Source organism: Sminthopsis crassicaudata, chromosome X (assembly GCF_048593235.1).
Source record: "Sminthopsis crassicaudata isolate SCR6 chromosome X, ASM4859323v1, whole genome shotgun sequence".
NCBI lineage: Eukaryota > Metazoa > Chordata > Mammalia > Dasyuromorphia > Dasyuridae > Sminthopsis > Sminthopsis crassicaudata.
The window spans coordinates 5,069,419-5,089,129 of record NC_133623.1 but is presented as its reverse complement, the minus strand read 5'-3'; the positions used below and the strand labels follow the sequence as shown (position 1 = coordinate 5,089,129).

The 19,711-nt window shown below is 44.6% G+C and overlaps 1 protein-coding gene across 4 annotated transcripts in view; it reads left to right on the top strand.

Annotated features, from left to right (window-relative positions):
* CLCN5 (chloride voltage-gated channel 5) overlaps positions 1–19,711 on the top strand; it is a 93,562-nt gene that overhangs the window by 33,736 nt on the left and 40,115 nt on the right. The window contains exon 1 of one of the 4 annotated variants that reach the window (XM_074277115.1): positions 7,862–7,991. The exons of the other annotated variants lie outside the window; for them this stretch is intronic. The gene's annotated coding sequence lies outside the window, so the exon portion shown is untranslated. Of the gene's footprint in view, positions 1–7,861; positions 7,992–19,711 lie in introns of those variants that run through there. 4 annotated transcript variants of the gene reach the window in all.

Below are 19,711 nucleotides of genomic sequence, written 5' to 3'. Positions count from 1 at the left end.
CAGATGAGGAAACTGAGGTGGATGCCCAGGTCCCATAAGTAGGCAATAACTGAGCTAGGATCCCAACCCTGCCCCTCTCTCGCTCTACATAGAATGAATGTTCTTTCCACTGCATCAAAGCTTCTCTAAAGTCTAAGATGGCAAACAAAATTATTGTTAATTAAATGTTTAATTCATGCTTATTAACATAGGCCGTTTAGCTTGAGGTTTAATTGCTTACTGGCACCCTGACTTTCAGGCTCCATCTCCTACTTCAGAATTAATTCATGGAAGCCTTTCCCCATTTCTTGGGATCGCTCATTTTCTTTATTCCTTACGGCACAGGGAATATTCCATTGCGTTCATATACCATCATTGAGTCAGCCATTCCCCAGGTATCGGCCATGTGGTTTTCTAGTGCGGGAATCTTTTATACACCAACAGGTATTATTGTCTGTTGATGATATCCCAGGACCCGGGAGTCACCCGGGCTCCCTGGGCCATTTTCACGCTCTTATTTTCTTGTTGATTTTATGTAAGTCTTGTCTGTGTGTGTCTTGGCAGGCCAACTAACTCTCAGATTGTCAAATACCGTTTTTGTGTGTGTGTGTGTGTGTGTGTGTGTGTGTGTGTGTGTGTGTGTTTTGTTTTTTTTGTCAGATCAAATTTTCTTTTGTACAAAGGGCTATATCATCATCCTGATGATTTTTGTGGGTTAGCGATTGTCTTCGACCCCCCAAAATGAATTTTGGCCACCACTCCTTCCCTTCCCTTTCCCTTCTCCTGAGTATAGAAACTCTGGCCCCGGCAGGCGCTCTCAGAATAATACTGATAGCTGGCATCCTGGCTTCACCCCTGTTTTTATTGGAAAAACTTCTAATGTTTCTCAATTACAAGTAACGTGAGCTCTTGGTTTCAGTTACATTTTTCCTTCGCCGTGAGAGAGAGGGGTCTATTTCTCGGCTAGAGTGTTTTGACCATGAACGAGTATTTGTATTTTATTGAAGGCTTTTCCTGCACCCATTGATACAAGCATGTGTTTTAAATTGCTCTTGTTAACGATATGATTTAGTCTATTCGTTGTCTTCCTGTTAGACTACCCTTCCATGCCTGGTATAAATTCTTCTTGGCCATGATGAATCCATTTGGCGGGAAGGCCGGGGGAAGGGCTGTGAGGGGGAGTACACGGCTGAACTCACTTTTTCACCACTTTATTTAATCATTTTTTACATCTATATTCCTAACTGATACGGGTTTGGAACTCTTTTTTAATTACTTATTCTCCCCAGCCTAGGACCAGATTTATTTTGTAGAATAAATAAGTAGAATGCTCCCTTTGCCTATTTTCTATAGCATAGGGATCCTTTGTTCTTGAACTTTTTGATAGAATTTTCTTGTGAAACATCTAACCCTGTGTTGGGGGTTTTTCTAGTGGCAGTTCATTTGTAGTCCAGTGAGTTTCGCTTTCCGAGGTTCCCTATTTCCTGTTGGACTGAGTTGAATATTTTATATTATTGTAGAAATTCATCCATTACGTGGACATTTTCGGCTTTGCCTCTAACTAAGTGTTCATAATAGTTTGGGATCATTTTCTTTCTTCTCCCTCGTGATATCTCCTTTCGAATTTCTCATTTTGCTAATGTGCTTTGCTCTCGGGTGAGTCAGTTAGCAAGCTGAAGGGGTAGCAACTTATTTTGTCATTTTCCAGTCTCTTCCTTTCATCTTTTCTGTTTTTTATTCTTGTTTTTCATACTTGTTTTGGGTTCGTCTATTTTTTAAATCACCCTCCCTACTCATTGAGCTTTGCTTTTTTTCCCCCTTGATTAATATTAACATTAATATAGAGTTGCCTCCTTGAACACCTCTTCTCCTGTGTCCTAAATATTTTGAAATATAGAATTATTTGTTGGAGATACTTGTGTATATTCATACATCTACATATGTGTTAGAACAGTTGTTGGGTGACTTTATATGTAATGATATTTATATATTTATATATATATATATTTATATTTATTTATATCAAATATTTATATATATCAAATATTTATATATTTATATTTATTTATATAAAATATTTATATATATATATTTATATCAAATAATTGTTTGTTTGTTTTTTAACATAAATGTTTGTTTCTCTAATTTTGTCTTGATCCTCCACATTACTTAGCCATCTGTTTTTGGTCTGTTTTGGTCAGTATCTTTGTTTGAATCAGCTTTCCTTGATGATTTTCATCACTTCATGATCTCCAAATCAAATGTTTGACACTCTTGCTTCTCTGCATTTGTGGGTCTGTTTGTTCTTTATGCCCTACAGCGGGACCAACATTTGTGACACTCCCGGGAATGCTGGAAAACTCAGATGTGCTCTCCAGAAAGCTTCTCCCTGAATTCCCCGAGTCCAGTTTTGTCTGAATCCGGGCAGGGTCTCTGACTACTTTTTTTATCTTTCTGTTTGACTTGTACATTTTCTGAGAGTGGAATATTAGGTTCCTCTTGATTTCTTGCTGCCTCTACTTTTTTACCCTTTAAGGAAATTATCCTTTACATATTTATTTGTTAAGTTTGTTATATGTATATTCTTAGAGGCTGATTGTGTTTTACCCAGGATGGGGATGGACCTGGAAAGGAAGCTGGATTTAATGGAACCTATGGACTCCGTCCTGCCTCAGACCCTGCTCTCACTGAGTAACTCAGTTTTCCTTTTTTAGAAAATGTACTTAATAATGCTTCTGCTCCCTAAGGCAATCAGTCAGTGAGCTTGTGGTAAACAGCACATTAATCATTGAGGATACAGAGGCAAAAATGAAATGACCCCTTTCTTCCAGGAGCACGTTTTGTGACAACAGGGATTTGTCCCCCATTCTGGGTTCCGGACCCCTTTTTTTGGCAGTCTGGTGAAGTAGCCTGCTCAGAATTATTTAATATAATTTATAAATGAAGCATGAGAAAAAATTGTCTCAGTAAATGTTTATTAAGCACCCACTGTGTACAAGCACTGTGCTAAACACTGGGAATACAGAAAAAGGCACAAGATAGTTCCCGCTCTCAAGGAGTTCGTACAACTATGGACAAAAAAGCAAAGGAGAGGCAGCCTATGTTAGAGCTAGTCAGCAGAGGGAAGTAAGGCATTCAGACTAAGAGAAGCTAGGAAAGGTATGATTTTAACTGGACCTTGACAGAAGCAAGGGGAGCCAGGAAACTATATAAGATTACAAAGAAAAATGGTTATGTTGAAGTAAAATGTAATTTTTTCCCCCCATCCCAGTTCATAGACACCTTCTCTCCTAAAGTCTATTCATAGATCCAGGTTAAACTCTCCTGTACTATGGGAAATTGTGTTTGTGTGGGTGTGTTTATAAAAGGTATGTACAAAATACTCCCATTTGGGGTGGGGAAGTGGGGGAGAGGGAGCAAGAAGAGGCCCTACTGGGCAGTGATCTGGAACAGCTTGTCAGAGGATAGACATGGTGCTTAAATTGAGCCTTGAAGGAAGCAAGAATTCTAAGAGATGGAGAGGAGGGGGCCTGGGGTGATGTGGGGGAACAGCCAAAACAAAGGCACCGAGGTGGAAGCTCCGTGATAAACCTGGAAAGGGAGATTATCAAAGAGAGGAGTTTATATTTGACCCTTGTTGGAGTCAGGAGGAAGGCACTGGAACTGACTGAACTAGAGAATGACCTGGGCAGATCTATGCTCACAGCATTGAGCCTTGGATTGGAGAGAACCAGAGATGGAGGCAGGGAGACCCATAGAAGAGAGTGGCAATCGTCTAAGCTAGGGAGGCTGAGGTTCCAAACTAGGGGAGTTATATAGTGTTGTGAGGATAACATGTTTTAAATGTTATTTATTGGTGGGATGTGGGGGAGAGTCCTTATAGAAAAGTTATGGATAAAAAAAAAAAAAGAAACTTCTATTTTTTCTATTTCTATAATTACTATTCTCTTTCTCACCAGTGCCTTAGTTTTGCCATTCTCAAGTTTGGTAATCTTGGACTTGATATTGGCCCCTCGCTGACTGTCATTCTAGTTGGTCCTGCCGCCCTATTTGGCTCATCCCCCGCTCCAGCGGTGTGAAATCAAGACTTACTCAGGCCTTGGGCCCAGCTTGGGGTTTGTTGTCTTTCAGTTGTGTCTGAAAGTTGGGATTTCCTTGGTAGAGATATTGGAGTGGTTTGCCATTTGCTTCTCTAGCTTATTTTATAGATGAGGAAACTGAGGCAGACAGGGTGAAGTGAGTTGGCCAGGATCACCTAACTAGGAAGTGACTGAGGCTAGATTTGAGCTTAGGTCTTCCTGGCTCCAGGCCCAGTACTCTATCCACTGAGACGCCTGGCTGCCCCAACCTAGCTTTAACAGTAGTGATACTTAAATGTGAAATGTGTAAGAGTTTCCCTATTTCTGTTAATATTTTCTATTGTGCCTTTAGCTTTGGCTTTGGCTAAAGAACAATACATCATATTCCAACCTCTTAGTCTAAATTCGTTTTCTTCTATTTGGGTGTTTCTTACTGGCTATATATTATTAGGGCTTGATTTTTTAAAAAAATATCTGTTGAAACTATTTTCCTTTTCTATGGAGAAAGGCTTATCCAGTTAAATTCAGGGATATAATTAAATCTTTTTCTTTCTTTCTTTCTTTTTTTTTTTTTTTTTTTTTTTTTTTTTTTTTTTTAACAATTGTGCATCTTGATACATAGTTTTCTCAGCACAAGTTACAAACTATTCATTCTAAGGACCCAGTCCAAGAGTTTGTAAACTCAAGCATAAGCATGCTTACACCATCACCCACATTAGTAAAAAACAGTTCCCGGAACTTACGGAAATTTTCCCACACTTCATTCTTCCTCTAATCCCAGATATAAATATTATTCAGAATTACCTGTTCTACCCTCTTCAAGATTCCCTGTTTCCTTATGTTTTCCTTCTCTGGATCTTCCCAATCAAGTACTAGTCATTATTTTGTTAATGTTTCTTTGATCACCGATTTTGTCGAGGAAGTAAATACTTTGAGTCACCATTTATTCATTAGTCATTTACAGTTGCCTTCCCCCACTATGTTTATTCCTTCTGGTAGATTTGACTATCAGTGGCCCTTGCCTGGGCCTATTTCCTTCAGTAGGGATGCCTGGAAGGTTTGCGAGTTAAAAACAAAAATCTGCTCTGCTTTGCATAGCTACTTTGGGGATAAAAGTTTGATTTTATTTTCTTTTGAACTATATTGCATTCCAGTTTCTTTTGTCTTTTATTCTCTTGGACGACAAATCTTGTACGTTTTGAAATGGTGTTTTGGGGCATATTTTTTTTTTGTCTTTCCGGCCATTTGTGATATCCTCTCTTGTTGAAATTTTAGCTTTTGCTGACAATATTCCTGGGTGACTTCATTTGCATCGGTGTCTTGTGCATTCTGTTGATTCGCACTCTTTCTTCACCTCAGTATTTCTGAATATTTCTTTCATGTGTAAAATTCTCCAAAGGGGAAAAAGGGAGGAATTTGAGTGAAGTAAGGGAACATATATTGAGCTGTCCTGTATATAGACTGTAGAAACATACCAGGAGTGTAGTTTGTCAGAAGTCAGTGACTGATCTGGGAGTGTAGTTTGTCAGAAGTCAGTGACTGATCTGGAGGTCCATCCAGAGTTAAAAGTTAGGGAGTGTAGAGAGAAGGAAGAGGTGCAGCTAAGGATACAGAGAAGGAATTAGGGGTAGAGTAGGAGGAGGAGTGTCTGGGCTGGGTAATGGCACATAAACCAAGAAAGGAAAGAGTATCATAAAATCGGAGGTTGTTGGGGGCAGCTAGATGGCACAGTGGATAGAGCACTAGCTCTGAAGTCAGGAGGACCTGAATTCAAATGTGGCCTCAGACACTTAACGCATCCTGGCTGTGTGACTCTGGGTAAGTCATGCCACCCAACTGCCTCAAAAAAAAAAAAAAAGGAGGTGGTTGGCCAAAGAATATTGGAATCATTTCCCCAAATTCTGGGACCTCTAGACGCTGTGCTCCAACCCTATCCACATGACATACAATCTATCTTACTGGAGGAAGCTTTGAAATCTCATCCTGTCCATCGCGTAGTCCTTCCTCACGGGAGGGTGCTTGAGGCTCTGCTGTAATTCTCCTTAAGTCTAGGTTCTAGACAGAGCTTATACATTTTAGTAACAGTTCATCCACCCCAAAGGATCCAGAGGTGTGCTCTGTGTTCTTCCCCCTGTTCTACTTCTTTTCACTTGGACAGCAAGGACAGGACTAGGAAAGGAATCCCATTCCCCTGATTGCTTTGCTTTGAATGCACATCCACCATTCCCCCCACCCCTTTTTGTTTTTGCCTCCCCTCTAGCAGAAGCCTTTGCCTTTAGTCTCCCATCAGCCTCCACCAGAGCCGGTCTGTCAGACCTGGCTCCCAGCTGCCCCTTGCTCTGATGTAAGTAAGCACACATTCTCGAATTAAGGCAGAAGGTGTAGGTGGTATTTGTCATGGCACCAGACTGAAGGACCAGTCTGCCTCGTTCCACACAACACACCCTAAAATGTCTCCCTGAATTATTCAATGGCTCTATTCATGTTTCCTTGCCAAGGAAAGGGGGAGGAGACATTTTTAGTGGTTGTTTTTAATGTTTTTATTCCCCTTAAAATGACTTTGCCTTATAAAAAGAGAATGAAAATAGTGTACTTTACTTGCAAGTCAGTATATATATTCAGTAAATATTTCTTACGCACCCACTGTGTGCTGGGCACTCTGCCCTATGAACAGACCCCGAAGCAGCTTAGTCCAGTGGAGAGAAAAGACACAAATAAATAAGTCTATTAGGAGCCGAGGCAGGGAAGCATTCAGAGAAAGGGGATGGCTTCTTGGCCAGGGGAAATAGAAGAAACTCAAAATGTGGAGGCTTTGGCTCCACTTGGGTAAAATAATATGCCCCAAATGAGATGAGGATTTGAGATATAAACTTGTTCATTGAAAATTAGTGTCCCAACTTAGAAGGAGCATCACATTTATGTCTGGAGGAGTTTCTCTCTATTTCGAGAGGTGGCTTTGGTTCAAGCACTCATTTTCATTTAAACGTTTGGAGCCGAGGAAAAAAAAAATCACTCGTGGCCTGGCTCCGGAGCTCTGGCAGTTGGGAAATACAGGAAGCTATTAGTTTCATGTTCAAACACTAACATAGGAAAGGCAACTTGCCAGTAAAGTCCCTGGGTCTCAGTTTCCTCATCTGTCACAGGAGATAGTTGGATCAGATTAGCGTTTCCCACACCGTGTGGTAGGGTGTGCGTGGGACATCTCTGAGAGTTTCATAGTTTAGGCTATTTTGCCCTTGAAAAACTGAACGTCGAATTAGGCAAGTATCAAAAATATTTGTCTGGAAATTTTGGGGTATGGAAATAGGCTTGTTTTCTTGCAGTGTTTCTCTGAGCACCTCTCCCTGTTATACCAGACAAGTCTTCTCAAATGATCCCCAGCTTCCTCGGACTCGCATTTGTGCAGACTCTCTCTGTATATTTCAATCCCCAAAGTGTTGTCAGGGCAACTTAGTTCTGGGATCCTCCAGCTTTGACATTTGGGCTGCCCGGGACAGGGAGGGCCCCTGGGATGGGGAACCTTGGCACACAGTGGGTAGTATGAACATCTGAGGAGGAAAGAAAAAGAAATCTCTTGAGGAAGAAATCCGAAAAATGGTTGTTTTTATTCTAACATTAACAAACACCAACTAAAACAAACACTTTCTTACACTTAGGAGGCCAGAGAAAGGCAGAATTCTGCATAGCTCTGTGACTCTCTGGGCTTTACTCGGGACTGCTTATATGCCTTTGGAAGCTGATCTGCTTGTCTGGGATTTTCTGACTTTTCTCTTTTGTGCATTTAAAAAATGCTTTAAGGACTCCCTTTCTCCTTTCCCCTTCCCCTGTTCCCTTTCCTTCTTCCCCCTTCCCCCTTCCCCTCTTTCCCCTTTCCCTCTTTCTCCTTTCTCTCCCTTTCCCCTTTTTCTCCCTTTCCCCTCTTACCCTTTCCTTGTCCCCCTTTCTCCTTTCCTCTTTCCCCCTTTTTCCCTCATTCCCCCTTTTTTCCTTTTCCCCCTTCCCCTCTTTCCCCTTTCCCCTTCCACCTCTCTCCTTTCTCATTCCCCCTCTCTCCTTTCCCCTTTTTCTCCCTTTCCCCTCTTACCCTTTCCCTGTCTCCCTTTCTCCTTTCCTCTTTCCCCTTTTTTTCCTCATTCCCCCTTTTTTCCTTTTTCCCCTTTCCCCTTCCCCCTTTCTCCTTTCCTCTTTCTCCCCTTTTCTCCATTCCCCTTTCCTTTTTCTTCTTTTCTGTTTCCCTTTTTCCCCTTCTTCCTTCCCTTCCCTTTCTTTTCTCCTTTCCTTTTTTTTTTTTTTTTCCACTTGTGGTCCTAGACCCCCTCTCCTTTTAACTTCCTCCACCACATTAAAAAAAAAAAAAAAAACAGCCACCATAACAACAAATACACATTGTCAGGCAAACCTAGTTCCTGCCCTGGCTGTGTCTGCTGCTGTCCGGAGCCCCTTGCCTCGCAGTCAGGTGGTCCTCCACAGTGGCCCGCGGTCCCTGCGTCGATCAGGGTTCTTGTGTTTCCAGCAGTGGTTTTATTAAAATTGTTCTGGTTATTGCTCACTTCACTCGCGTCAGTTCTTCAAGCTTGCCCAGGGTTCTCAGAAACCAGCCCTTTCATCATCATATGTTGCAACAATATTCCATTACATTCATATACCATCATTTGTCGAGCTTGTTCCCAAGTTGGTTCTTTGCCCCAACAGAAAAAGAAGTGCCGGGACTACTTTTGTACATCTGGTTTTTTCTTTGATCTCTTTGAGGTCTAGACCTGCTAGTAGTATGGCTGGATCAAAGGGTCCTTACAGCCTAGGAACTTGATGGGGTTCAGAACCGGCTGTGCCCGTTCCAGGTGTGATCTGGCCAGTGTAGTTCGGGGAGATTGTTGTTTTTCTTTTCCTGAATGCCATATTCCACTTAATGCAAGCTACAGTATTTGTTAGCCGATTACTGGAGACCTTTCAGGATTCATGGGGGACAAATATTCTAGTGCTTTCTTTCACCATCCCACCGTTCCCAGGCCCAGGGAATTTTTCAGTTCTCTTTTAGTTCACAACTGAATTCACCCAATAGCTCCCTAAATTCCTTCCCAGCCCCAGTTTTCCCTTTCTCTAATCCATGGTCCCAACCATTGCCAGATTAATCTTCCCCAAGGGTTTTCATTACACCACTCTCACTCAATCAGCCCGCCATTGGTTTCCCATTGTCTAATAAAACCAAGGCCAACAAAACCTCCCCTAGTCAAGTCAGTGTCTTCATTGTCCCCAGAAAAGAGCCTCTGCTCATCCCCTTCTGCTTCACTTCCTGGAATGCCCTTCTCCTTGCTCTTCCTCTCTGCCCATGCAGGTCTCCTTGGGCTCAGACTTCCTCCATCGAGCTTTCTCAACCACTGGGACTCCCGGCGAGCCCTCCTGCTTCTGCAGGTAGAGAATGCTACTGCCCGGTGGGCTTCCTCGGGTGTATTGTCCTTCTGGTTAGACTCTAACGTTTTTTTCTGGCGGGGCAGACTGGACTTGGGGAAGAAAGAAAACCTCAGAGATCGGGTTGGATTTCTTGACCACCGGGCCTGCTTGTCAGTGTCAGAGTAATTCGATTTCTTGTTTTCGGGTACAGGTGTTTTCTGGCTTACCCATTCTCCATGTTATTTGATTGTTCTTCCTTTCCTCTAACGAATTTATTCTCTAACGAATTTTATTCTCTAACGAATGCGATCATCCTCTGTAGAGCACTCGGCAAACCTTAAAGCATCGTACACACCAGCTATTATTCTTTGAAAAATTTTATTGTCGTTCTTGGTATTCCTTTCTTTCAAATTACATAGTTCCTTAACCTCTCCCTATCTGACTACCCAGTTCCCTACAGCAAGTTCACGTTCTCAGCCACCTGCCGCACCACCCACCTGCTTTACCCAAAAAACCAGCTAACCAACCAGCTGTCCTTGCCTAAATCTCAGAGTAGATGAGAGCCCTGTACAGGAACAGCCCAACATAAGTGTCTGTCCCAGGTGGTTGCTAGCCTTTGCCTGGGGCTGCCCCTTCAATTTTGGGGACAGCTTGCATTGTTAGGGAGTCTTGCCAAACACCAGATGTCCGTGTGTCTCCTCGCCATTGTCCTCCATTGCTCTTGGGTTTACCTAATGACGGCCCTTCCTTCCAGTACTTAAGTTGACTTGAGTCTTTCCTTCAGGCTGAACACCTCAGTTCCTTCTGAAGATTCTCTTATGTTATGATTTGGAGATCTTTCACTATCCCAGCTACCGCCTGTTGGCTATTCGTAATTAGCCTTCCTCAAATGTGGCTCCTGGAACAGAATTCAGTTCTCCAGATGTGGTCTGGTTATAGGGCAGAGGACAGATTAGTCTCCCTAACTTGCCTTTTGTTTCAACCTTGTCTTAGACTGCCGAGTTATATTGAGCTTGTGGGCCATCAAGACCTTTAGATCTTTTCATGTCAACTCTAAGCCAACAATCCGTCCTTGTGAAATCGATGTTTTGAACCCAATTGTAAGAGCTATATTTCATCCCTTTATATTTGGCCATTGTTCTACCCTGACAAGATTTCGGGGTCTTGAGCCAGTCATTCTACCGTGGTAACGAGCCATCCCTTCTAATTTTCTGTCTTTTGCAAATTTCTAAAACATTTGAACCATTGATTAAAACAAAAGTTAGCCCTGGACAGATCCTGGGGCACGCCACTAGAATCCTCCTTCTGAATTCACATGAAACCATTAATGCTTACTTGTTGGGTCTGCCCTTTTGACCAGTTCCCCAAACCCTCTGACTATCCTATTATTTTCTCCACATCAGAGGAATAACATGAGAAATTTTATCTGAGATTTTGATAGCTAGAATTCTATGGGCCACATTATCCTAACCTACCAGTCTTAATCACTCTTGTCAAAAACAAAAATGAGGTTAGTCTGATATGATCTTTTTCTGGAGGAGGCCCTGTTGTCTCTCCATGACTGTCACACCCTTTTCTGGATGTTCACCAGCTGTCCCTCTATAGATAGTCTAGAACAGGGGTTCTCAAACTACGGCCTGCAGGCCCGATGCCGCCACCGAGGATGGTTATGTGGCCTCAGGGTTATGGCGGAGACAGCGTGTGAGCTTTTGTTTTTACTATAGTCCTGCCCTCCCACAGTCTGAGGGACAGTGAACTGGCCCCTATTTAAAAAGTTTGAGGACCACTGGTCTAGAACTTCGCCAGAATTCAAATCAGACTCAATTGTCCAGAGCTTGCAGACTATACTCTTCTTCCATTAAAACAAAATGAAGACATCACTTCCCCTACTTCAGTCCTGCGGCAGATCTTCTGTTCCGTCTAATCATTCCCTGCGATCATTTGCCGTGATCACAGAGAGTGACTCATCAGCCAAAGGCTCCAGTATCTTTAGTCCCAGGGGATGGAGCTCATCTGGGCCTCCTGACTGGAACTTGTTCACAGCTACCTTATTATCTTAGTCACCTTCTAGTACCCGTTTTTGTTCCTTCCTTTCTGGTATGAAGATAATTTTTTCTTAGCAGAGAAAGCAGAAGCAAAACCATTTAGGGAGCTAATGGTGGTGGTCTAGGCCAGGCACATATCTATAGGGCTCGATCTCTCCTGCTGATTCTTTTGGTACAGCCTGAGCTAAGAATGGTTTTTATATGTTTGAATAAAGTTTTATTGTGTGTAAAAACCATTCTGTCCAGCTCGGGCTGTATAGAAACGGGGAGTATGCAATGACTTGTTGATATCTGGTCTAAGCAAGGGAAGATGGCGGCCTGAAACAGCATTGTGAGTAAAGGAAACAGCTGAGAGACTGTTGTGAAGAAACGATGCACAAACCTTGGCAAGTGATGCGAGTGGGAAGGGAAGGGAAGGGGAGGGAAAGCAGCAAGTAGGTGACTGAGCTTGTGAATCGGGGTGATTGGAGAATTGGGAACCTTTGGGAGAAAGAGCAAAGTTCCAGGAAGGGTGGGTTTTGTGGGGGAAATGTGGTTCTGCTTTGGACATAATAAGTGGGAGATGTCTGCGGTTCATCCAAGTGGAGAATGTCCACTGGGCAGTTGGTAATATGGGATAGGAGTATAGGAGAGCGGTAGGGGAGAATGTAGAGAAAGGAGAGGCAGAGTGAGTACAGAAATTGGACCTTGCAAGCTGTTGGTTTAAGCCAGTTCTCCCCCAAACTACTTTCCATTTTGCCCAGTAGTTCTTGTTGAAGAAGAAACCCCTGCCTTCAGAGTTTGTGTTCTCAGGTCGCTAAACCACATTCATGAACTCTTGTTCTGATCTTGCTTCTGGCCTTTTCTCCTGATCTCATCTCTTGTATTTTAAATGACTTTTGTTTTATGACATGCTTTGAGAACTGGTCCCCCGTCATTGTTTTTTAAAAGTGTTCTCCCTTGATAGATCCCGGGAAGCCTCTGATGGGCATTAGGCTGCCTTTCCCATACCCCCAGCACTCTAGCTTGAGCTCGGCAGATGCACGCTGATTTCCTGGAAGTCTTGGTCCCTTACCCCACCCTGCCAACCACCTGGCACATCAGATGTTCCTGAGCGATGACTTGGTGCCTCCGGACTGGGCAGCTGGGACGCTGCTGCTGGCCCTTTGTGACAGGCTGACTTGTTGAGCCTCCAGGCCCTGCTCGTTGTGCTTAGAGCTTCTAAATTGCGATTTGCACGTGACATAAAAATGTCAGGGGAGCAAAACTTAGACCTTGACTAGAAGCAAACCTGGTTCAAATTAGTTTCCCAGATTATGTGAATATGTCAGTTATTGTTCAGGTAGAGGAAATGCAGACCTTTGCATGTGTACAGCTCAACGGTTCCCTCGAATCCCCACTGGGCTCCGACGTCCGGGAAGGAGAGCCTGCCTTGCTTCACGCTTGAGCCCGATGGAAGTTTGTGGTTGGTCGCCAGTCACACGTTGTGGGTTGGAAGGGCCCTCAGCAGCCATGGGGGAGCCAGAAGCCAACGGCATGTCTACCTTTTTGGTGAGAATCATGGGTAAAGTCAAGCCTGTGTCACTGAGTTCAGTCATTTGCTCTCTGAGAGCCTCCCTCCCACTTAGATCTGGTGGGACACTAGACAGAACAAAGACCACCTGGGCCCATGTCACCCCGTGTCGTTTTAATTCTCCTACAAGAACCGATCACAGAGGAATGTCCTTGAGAGACAAAGTAGTGCTTCAAACTCTTCGACTTCATATTGTAGCGCTCAAGAAATATCTTGTGTGTTTTATGAATTCAGATACGAATTTCCTTCTTCCGTTCATCAGGCGCTGATGAAGTTCTGCTTCTTTCATCTTGAAGGAAGTCTCCCCCGCTCCCCACCCCCGCCCCACAGACAAACGTCAAGCTTTTTGAAATTAAATATTGTTGGGAGGCAGTCAGAGTGGTCATCTCGTTTCAAGCCAAGGTATATGTTGGTGAGATCTTCTAAATAGAAGCAAAATCCATTTTTAATGAGCTTGAAGGGAAATCACGTGTTGTAGCCAAACCTCATTAAAAAAGGGAGCTTCTGTGCTCCACCATCCAGAGGAAGAACACTGTTGCATTCAGCTATTTTTTGAAAAGAACTTGGTGACACTGGATTATAGAAAGCTCGGATCCGTGTTGAAAGAGCGGCCAGAGGGCCCATATCTAGGCCAAGCCACACATGACCAAGGCCCTCCGCAGCCAGCCTTACCATTTGGGGGCCTGGGGCCCAATCAGCAAACTAGATGGCGGGCCCCTCCCCTAGAGCTCATTGGTCAGGCCGCCTTGGGACTTAGAGGGCAATAGAAGCTGCCTTTTTTACAGTCTTGTTTTTCCTTTCCTTGACATCTCAAACATTTATCTGCTTCTTAACCTTAGAGGCCAGTTCCCAGATCCAAATTCACTTTATCAAGCTCTATGTAAATAACACAGATGAGAGGCTATTTGGGGGTCTGAGCTGGGAGGCATCAGCCTAGGAGAAGCCTGGAAGGCCCCATGGAGGAGGTGGCATTGGTGCTGGGCCAGCCTTGAAGGGATGAATGGCAGGATTACTGTTCTTTTTCTTGCTTGGGGGAGTTAGGGTTAAGGTTCTGTTGCTGTCTATGGTCAGCATAAGCCTGTATGAAATATATTTCCTGCCATTGCAAAGCTTATAATTTGGTTGGGGTGATGAGCTAAATAATCGAAAGTGATAATTGCCAAGTAACAGAACTCCCTCTTTGGGGAGGCTTGGTTTGGGCCAATAGCGACTCGTGACTGAGGCCTAGAGAGTTGAGTTGGTAGAGAGCGGGTAACAGACCGGAAGAGGGGAGTGATGTGAATGAGGGCCGGAGAGGGGAGGCCATTTTAGGGAGCCAGGCTGCGAGTTTGTGGAACAGTGGAGTGGGACACAAGGCTAGAGATATGGGCCAGGAGGGATCTGATGAGACGATCAAGTGCCAGCTTGAGTCCGGACCCGATTCTACACGATATTTTTGGAGCGGAGCAGCGAGAGCCAATCTCAGTAATGCTTTCAGGAAGGTTATGATTGTCTGAGGCTGGGGACGGGGAAGAGAAGGAAGGACCAAAGAGGTAGCTGTGCTGGGCTCAGTGTGAGGTAATTAGGATCTGCGCTAGCGCCGGGCCAAGGAGACTCGCGTTCTAACTTGGCTTTTTTTCCGGTGCTGAAACTTTCTAGATATGTGACTTTTTCAGTCTCCATAATTTGACTGTTCGCATTGTGGGGGTTGCGCAGCTCAGGCAGACAGGGCACCGCTTGTAAAAAGGCCTCTTACACCAACATGAATTGGCTTCTGTTGTCTTAATGATCTGGAGGAGAAAATATGAGCCGGGGCTCCCGACTGCTTTATTTCTGCCTCCTTAATTAGGTGTTCAGTGTGTCCAGTGTCCAGTACTGGGGACAGAGGGGGGGGGAGTGTGTGTGCAACAGCAAACTGCTCTCATAAAGAATATTGTGAGCCTTCCCTGAGGATCTGGATGGCAGTTACAGGAAATCCGTACACACCCCCCGCCTGCCCCCCATTCCCCCGGCCCCTGGTGCCCAGACAGTGCTCTCTCCATGCTCATCTTAGGTATTGGATCAGAGAGGCAGGTTTTAGCTGGGAGAGACCTCAGATATCATCCCATGGTCCGATGCTTGCATTTAACAGAAGAGGAAATTGAGGCTCTGAGAGCATCTGGAATACATGCATGCTCTGAGATTGGAACCAGGATTTCAGGGGAAGGTGTTGAGCTAGAATCCCTCTCAAAACAGTCTATTCTTTTTTTATTATTTAAATGGACTTAAATACAAAATACAAAAAACAGAAACCCAAGGAAATACTAAAGAAGGGAAAGGGACCTGTATGTGCCAAAATGTTGGTGGCAGCCCTTTCTGTAGTGGCCAGAAACTGGAAGATGAATGGATGTCCATCAATTAGAGAATGGCTGAATAAATTATGGTATATGAAGGTTATGGAATATTATTGTTCTGTAAGAAATGACCAGCAGGATGAATACAGAGAGGCTTGGAGAGACTTAAATCAACTGATGCTGAGGGAAATGAGCAGAACCAGGAGATCATTATACACTTCAACAACAATGCTGTATGAGGATGTATTCTGATGGAAGTGGAGATCTTCAACATAGACAAGAGCTAATCCAATTCCAATTGACCAATGATGGACAGAACCAGCTACATCCAGAAAAGGAACACTGGGAAATGTAAACTGTTAGCATTTTTTGTTTTTCTCCCCAGATTTTTAGCTTCCGAATACAATTCTTTGCAACAACAACAACAAAATTCGGTTCTGCACATATATATTGTACCTATGATACACTATAAGATATTTAATATGTATGGGAATGCCGGCCATCTAGGGGAGGGGGTGGAGGGAAGGAGGGGAAAATTCGGAACAGAAGGGAGTACAAGGGATAATGTTGTAAAAAAAAAATTACCTATGTATATGTACTGTCAAAAAATTTATAATTAAAAATTAATTAAAAAAAAAAGAAAAAACAGAAAAAAAATTGTCATGTGCACGGCAGAACATATGAGAAGAGTCAAAACCTGTTACAATAGATGGGACACTTCAAGTCAACGTAGAGAATAATGGAGCGCGTTGTGTTCAGAGCTGTCCATCTTTGCTCCTACGGGCCTTCCTCTGTTCTCTGCTGTGCACTTTTTCCCTTATTCTTTTTCCCCCTTCTCCCCATCTCTCCCAAGCAGGCTTCAGTCAAGCACAGATAGATTTCTGTATCTATCTGCCTAGATAGACACACATACGTAGCTGTCTATAATCACCACCGCACACCCCCAGGGATGCGTACACATTCTGTAGTGGGCTTGTTTGTCCCTCTCTGAAGGTCCAAGTCTCAGGTCTCTTAGGACCAAGTCTTTCTATAATTTTCCAAATCCACTCACTCATTTCCTGAACCCCAGCAGGGTTCCGGCCTTATACTGCCTACTTGTTTTGAATAGTCTCAAACAAAATTAATATGGCTGACATGTAATGTAATTTCCCTCCTTTTTTCCCTCTTTTGATTGAGTCCATTTGAACGTTAACTTTTTCTGAAGTCTGAATATATCCTGCTTCATTTCGTCGTTGGAGTCATGATGTCCATGGCAGCTATCTTCTGTGACCTGGGTGATGGTTATCCTGTGAGCGGCTTTGAGAAGAACTAAGGACAGGAGATACTGTGAGAATAGCCTTCCTCCGGCCTCCCAGGCCCCTCGTCCTGGAGGAGCTGTGGCGATGTGACACTTTTAGGCTTTGGTGGTTTGGTTGGGTATTGGAATAGGTGGCTGCCCTCATCCCTGCCCACTCACTGCTCCCCTAGGAGGCGCTGGAAGCAGCATCAGGAGCACCTTGGAAGAAAGCTTGCTTAAAATAGCACGAGTCCAAGTTCTTGTTTTGTCGATCGTTATGGGCCTTAGTAGACGCATTAGAGGGCCTCACCTACGCTAGATCACCCCACACGTGTCTGTGCCACTGATGCTGAGGGACTGCTCGGTGTCCAGGGGGTTCGTCCTTGAATTCAGCCCATTGAGCCACCCTAGGGGCCGAGGGAAATACCAAGAGACGGCCTTGTATTCTTAAGTTTTTGTTCTTTGTGCCCAATATGGTCATTTCTTTCTCCACAACATTTCTCGGACACATCCTATTTTCTCCTCTGACTCAGGCCTACAGACCCTTATCTTCTCACTCCTGGACTATTGCAGTGGCTGCTTGGAAGGAGAACGGTCTCCCCACCTCCAGTCTCTCCCCACTCCGATCCCTCCTCTGTTCAGTCACCAAGTGATTTTTGTAAAGTATGGACTTGATCAGGTCACCCCCCTCCCCAATAAACTCTGGTGGCTCCATGTGGTCTCCAGGAACAAATACAAACTCTTCTGTTTGATATTGGCAGCCCATTCGTGCCTTCCCAGTTCTTGTACTCTCCTTGCTTTCCCCTACTATGTAGCCCATCCTGGCCTCCATGTCTTTGCCCTGGCTGCCTCCCATGCTTGGGGTACTCCTCCTCCTCCTCCTCTTCCTCCTCCCCCTCACCTCTGCCCCTTGCAATCCCTGACTCCCTTCAGAGCTCAGGGCGAGCCTTGGCCTTTGTGTACGTGAGTCATCTCTCAGTCTTCTCCTCTGAACTTCAAGTCTGTTTGTATCCTGGAAGGACAGTGATTGATAGCTCGGGTCCCCCATTAGAGGCCAGAGAAGGGCCTTCTCCCTGCTGTGGCAGCCCCTCTATTTGGCTTCTTCACTCCATCCTTTCCCAACCATCCCTTCTCTTCCCCTAATTTTTAGTGTCTGTCTATCCATTGGCTCCTGCTTACTAATTCTCCCTGATCGCCCCCATCCTTGAGAGAGGAAGAGACAGACAGAGGCAGACATATGGAGAGAGATAGAGACAGAGATAGACATAGCAAAACACAGAGAGACAGAGACAGAGAGATATAGAGAGACAGAATTAGAGAGAGGGAGGGAGGAAGAGGAAAGAGAGAGAAAGAGTGAGCGTGAGGAAGGAGGGAAAAGAGAAACAGACAGAGGAAAGAGAGAAAGAGAAAGGAAGGAAGGAGGAAAGAAAGAACCTCTTGCTTGGCCTTATTCTTTTCTCAGGCTTTCATTTTGTATCTCTTCCCTCACACATCCTAGTTTCTTTCAAAAGTTCTTCAGGCTTTTTGCTCGCACCTACTCACTTCTCAGCCCCCCTCACAATCTGCTTTCTACCCTGCTGCAACTAAAATTGCTCTCTCCAAGGTCTCTTTGTTGATAAAGCCAACTGTTCTCAGTCCTCATTTTTCTTGGCCTCTGTGAGGCCTTGAACACTGCCTCCATGAAACCTTGAACACTGCCTCCCCAGATGCTTGTGGCCTCATGTGGTCTGCTTTTTCTTCCCTGCTTTTCCTGATACTGCTCTCTTGGGCCGCCTGCTTATTCTTCACTATCTTTTCTGCAGGATTTTCTGCTATGTTCTTCCCTTCTCCCCCTCGTTGGGGTTTGGGAGTTGGGAAACACTGGTCTGTGCCTTCTTTTCTGTCTCAGCCCCTCTCTGTCTGTCTCTGTCTCTCTGTCTTTTTTTAGTGTGTCTGTGTGTGTCTGTATCTCTCTGTATCTCTCTGTCTCTCTGTCTGTGTGTGTGTGTGTGTATGTGTCTGTATCTCTCTGTCTCCCTCTCTGTCTCTGTCCTGTCTCTGTGTGTGTGTGTGTGTCTGTGTGTCTGTGTGTTTGTATCTCTCTGTCTCTCTGTCTCTGTGTGTGTGTGTATCTCTCTGTCTCCCTCTCTGTCTCTGTGTGTGTGTGTGTGTCTGTATCTCTCTGTCTCTCTTAGTGTCTCTGTCCTGTGTGTGTGTGTGTGTGTGTGTCTGTGTGTCTGTGTGTCTGTGTGTCTGTGTGTCTGTATCTCTCTGTCTCTCGCTCTCCCTACCTTTTCTCTTGGTGAACTCCTCAGCTCCCACCAGTTCCAAGAGGCACCTCCAGTTTACCTGCACTGAAACAGCTGATGAGCAGAGGCTGACTCGTTGGCGGCTCGGGTTTACTTACAGCCGATCTTGTTCAAAGGGGAGAAAACCAAGGTATTTACAAAGAAAAGCTGGCTAGAGCGTCTGAAAATGCTGTTTGGGGCGTGCTGTTCCCTCTTGGCCAGAGGATCGGGTTCAAACTTCATAGTCTGTTTGAGGCAGGAGGAAGGAAGGAAGGAAAGAGAGAGAGAAAGAAAGGGAGCGACAGAGACGGAAAGAACGCGGATGCTTCTTTTGGCTTGGGGATTTGCCCCAGTGGGTTTCAGGAAGGCCTTGTGCACATTCCCTGGTGGAGAAGCTGCCAGGTTCCTGAGTCCTCGGAGTCGGGCCTTCACTTCCCCAGCTCGCACAATAACTTATCTCACACGTAAGCATTAAGGACACTTTCCAGGGCCAAAGGACCACGAATTGGGAATGATCACAGTTTCGCCGTTCCCTCGATTCCCACAGATCATATGGCCCAGGCTTAGCCAGAACGGATTCCTGAAGGGGACACGTGGCCACTGGTTCTGACTTCTTGCACCAAATTCTGACTTCAGCCTTTGTATTTGCCCTTGGAAAAAGCCCTCTGTTTTGACCTTGACCAATATCAACAAAGGGGAGCTTTCCTTATATAAAGAACAAGGATAACAGGATTGATTGCTCATAAACCCAGGAATCGCTTTTGTGTCCTGATCAGACTGCAGGTCCCAGTGCCACCCTGCCTATTGGCAGCA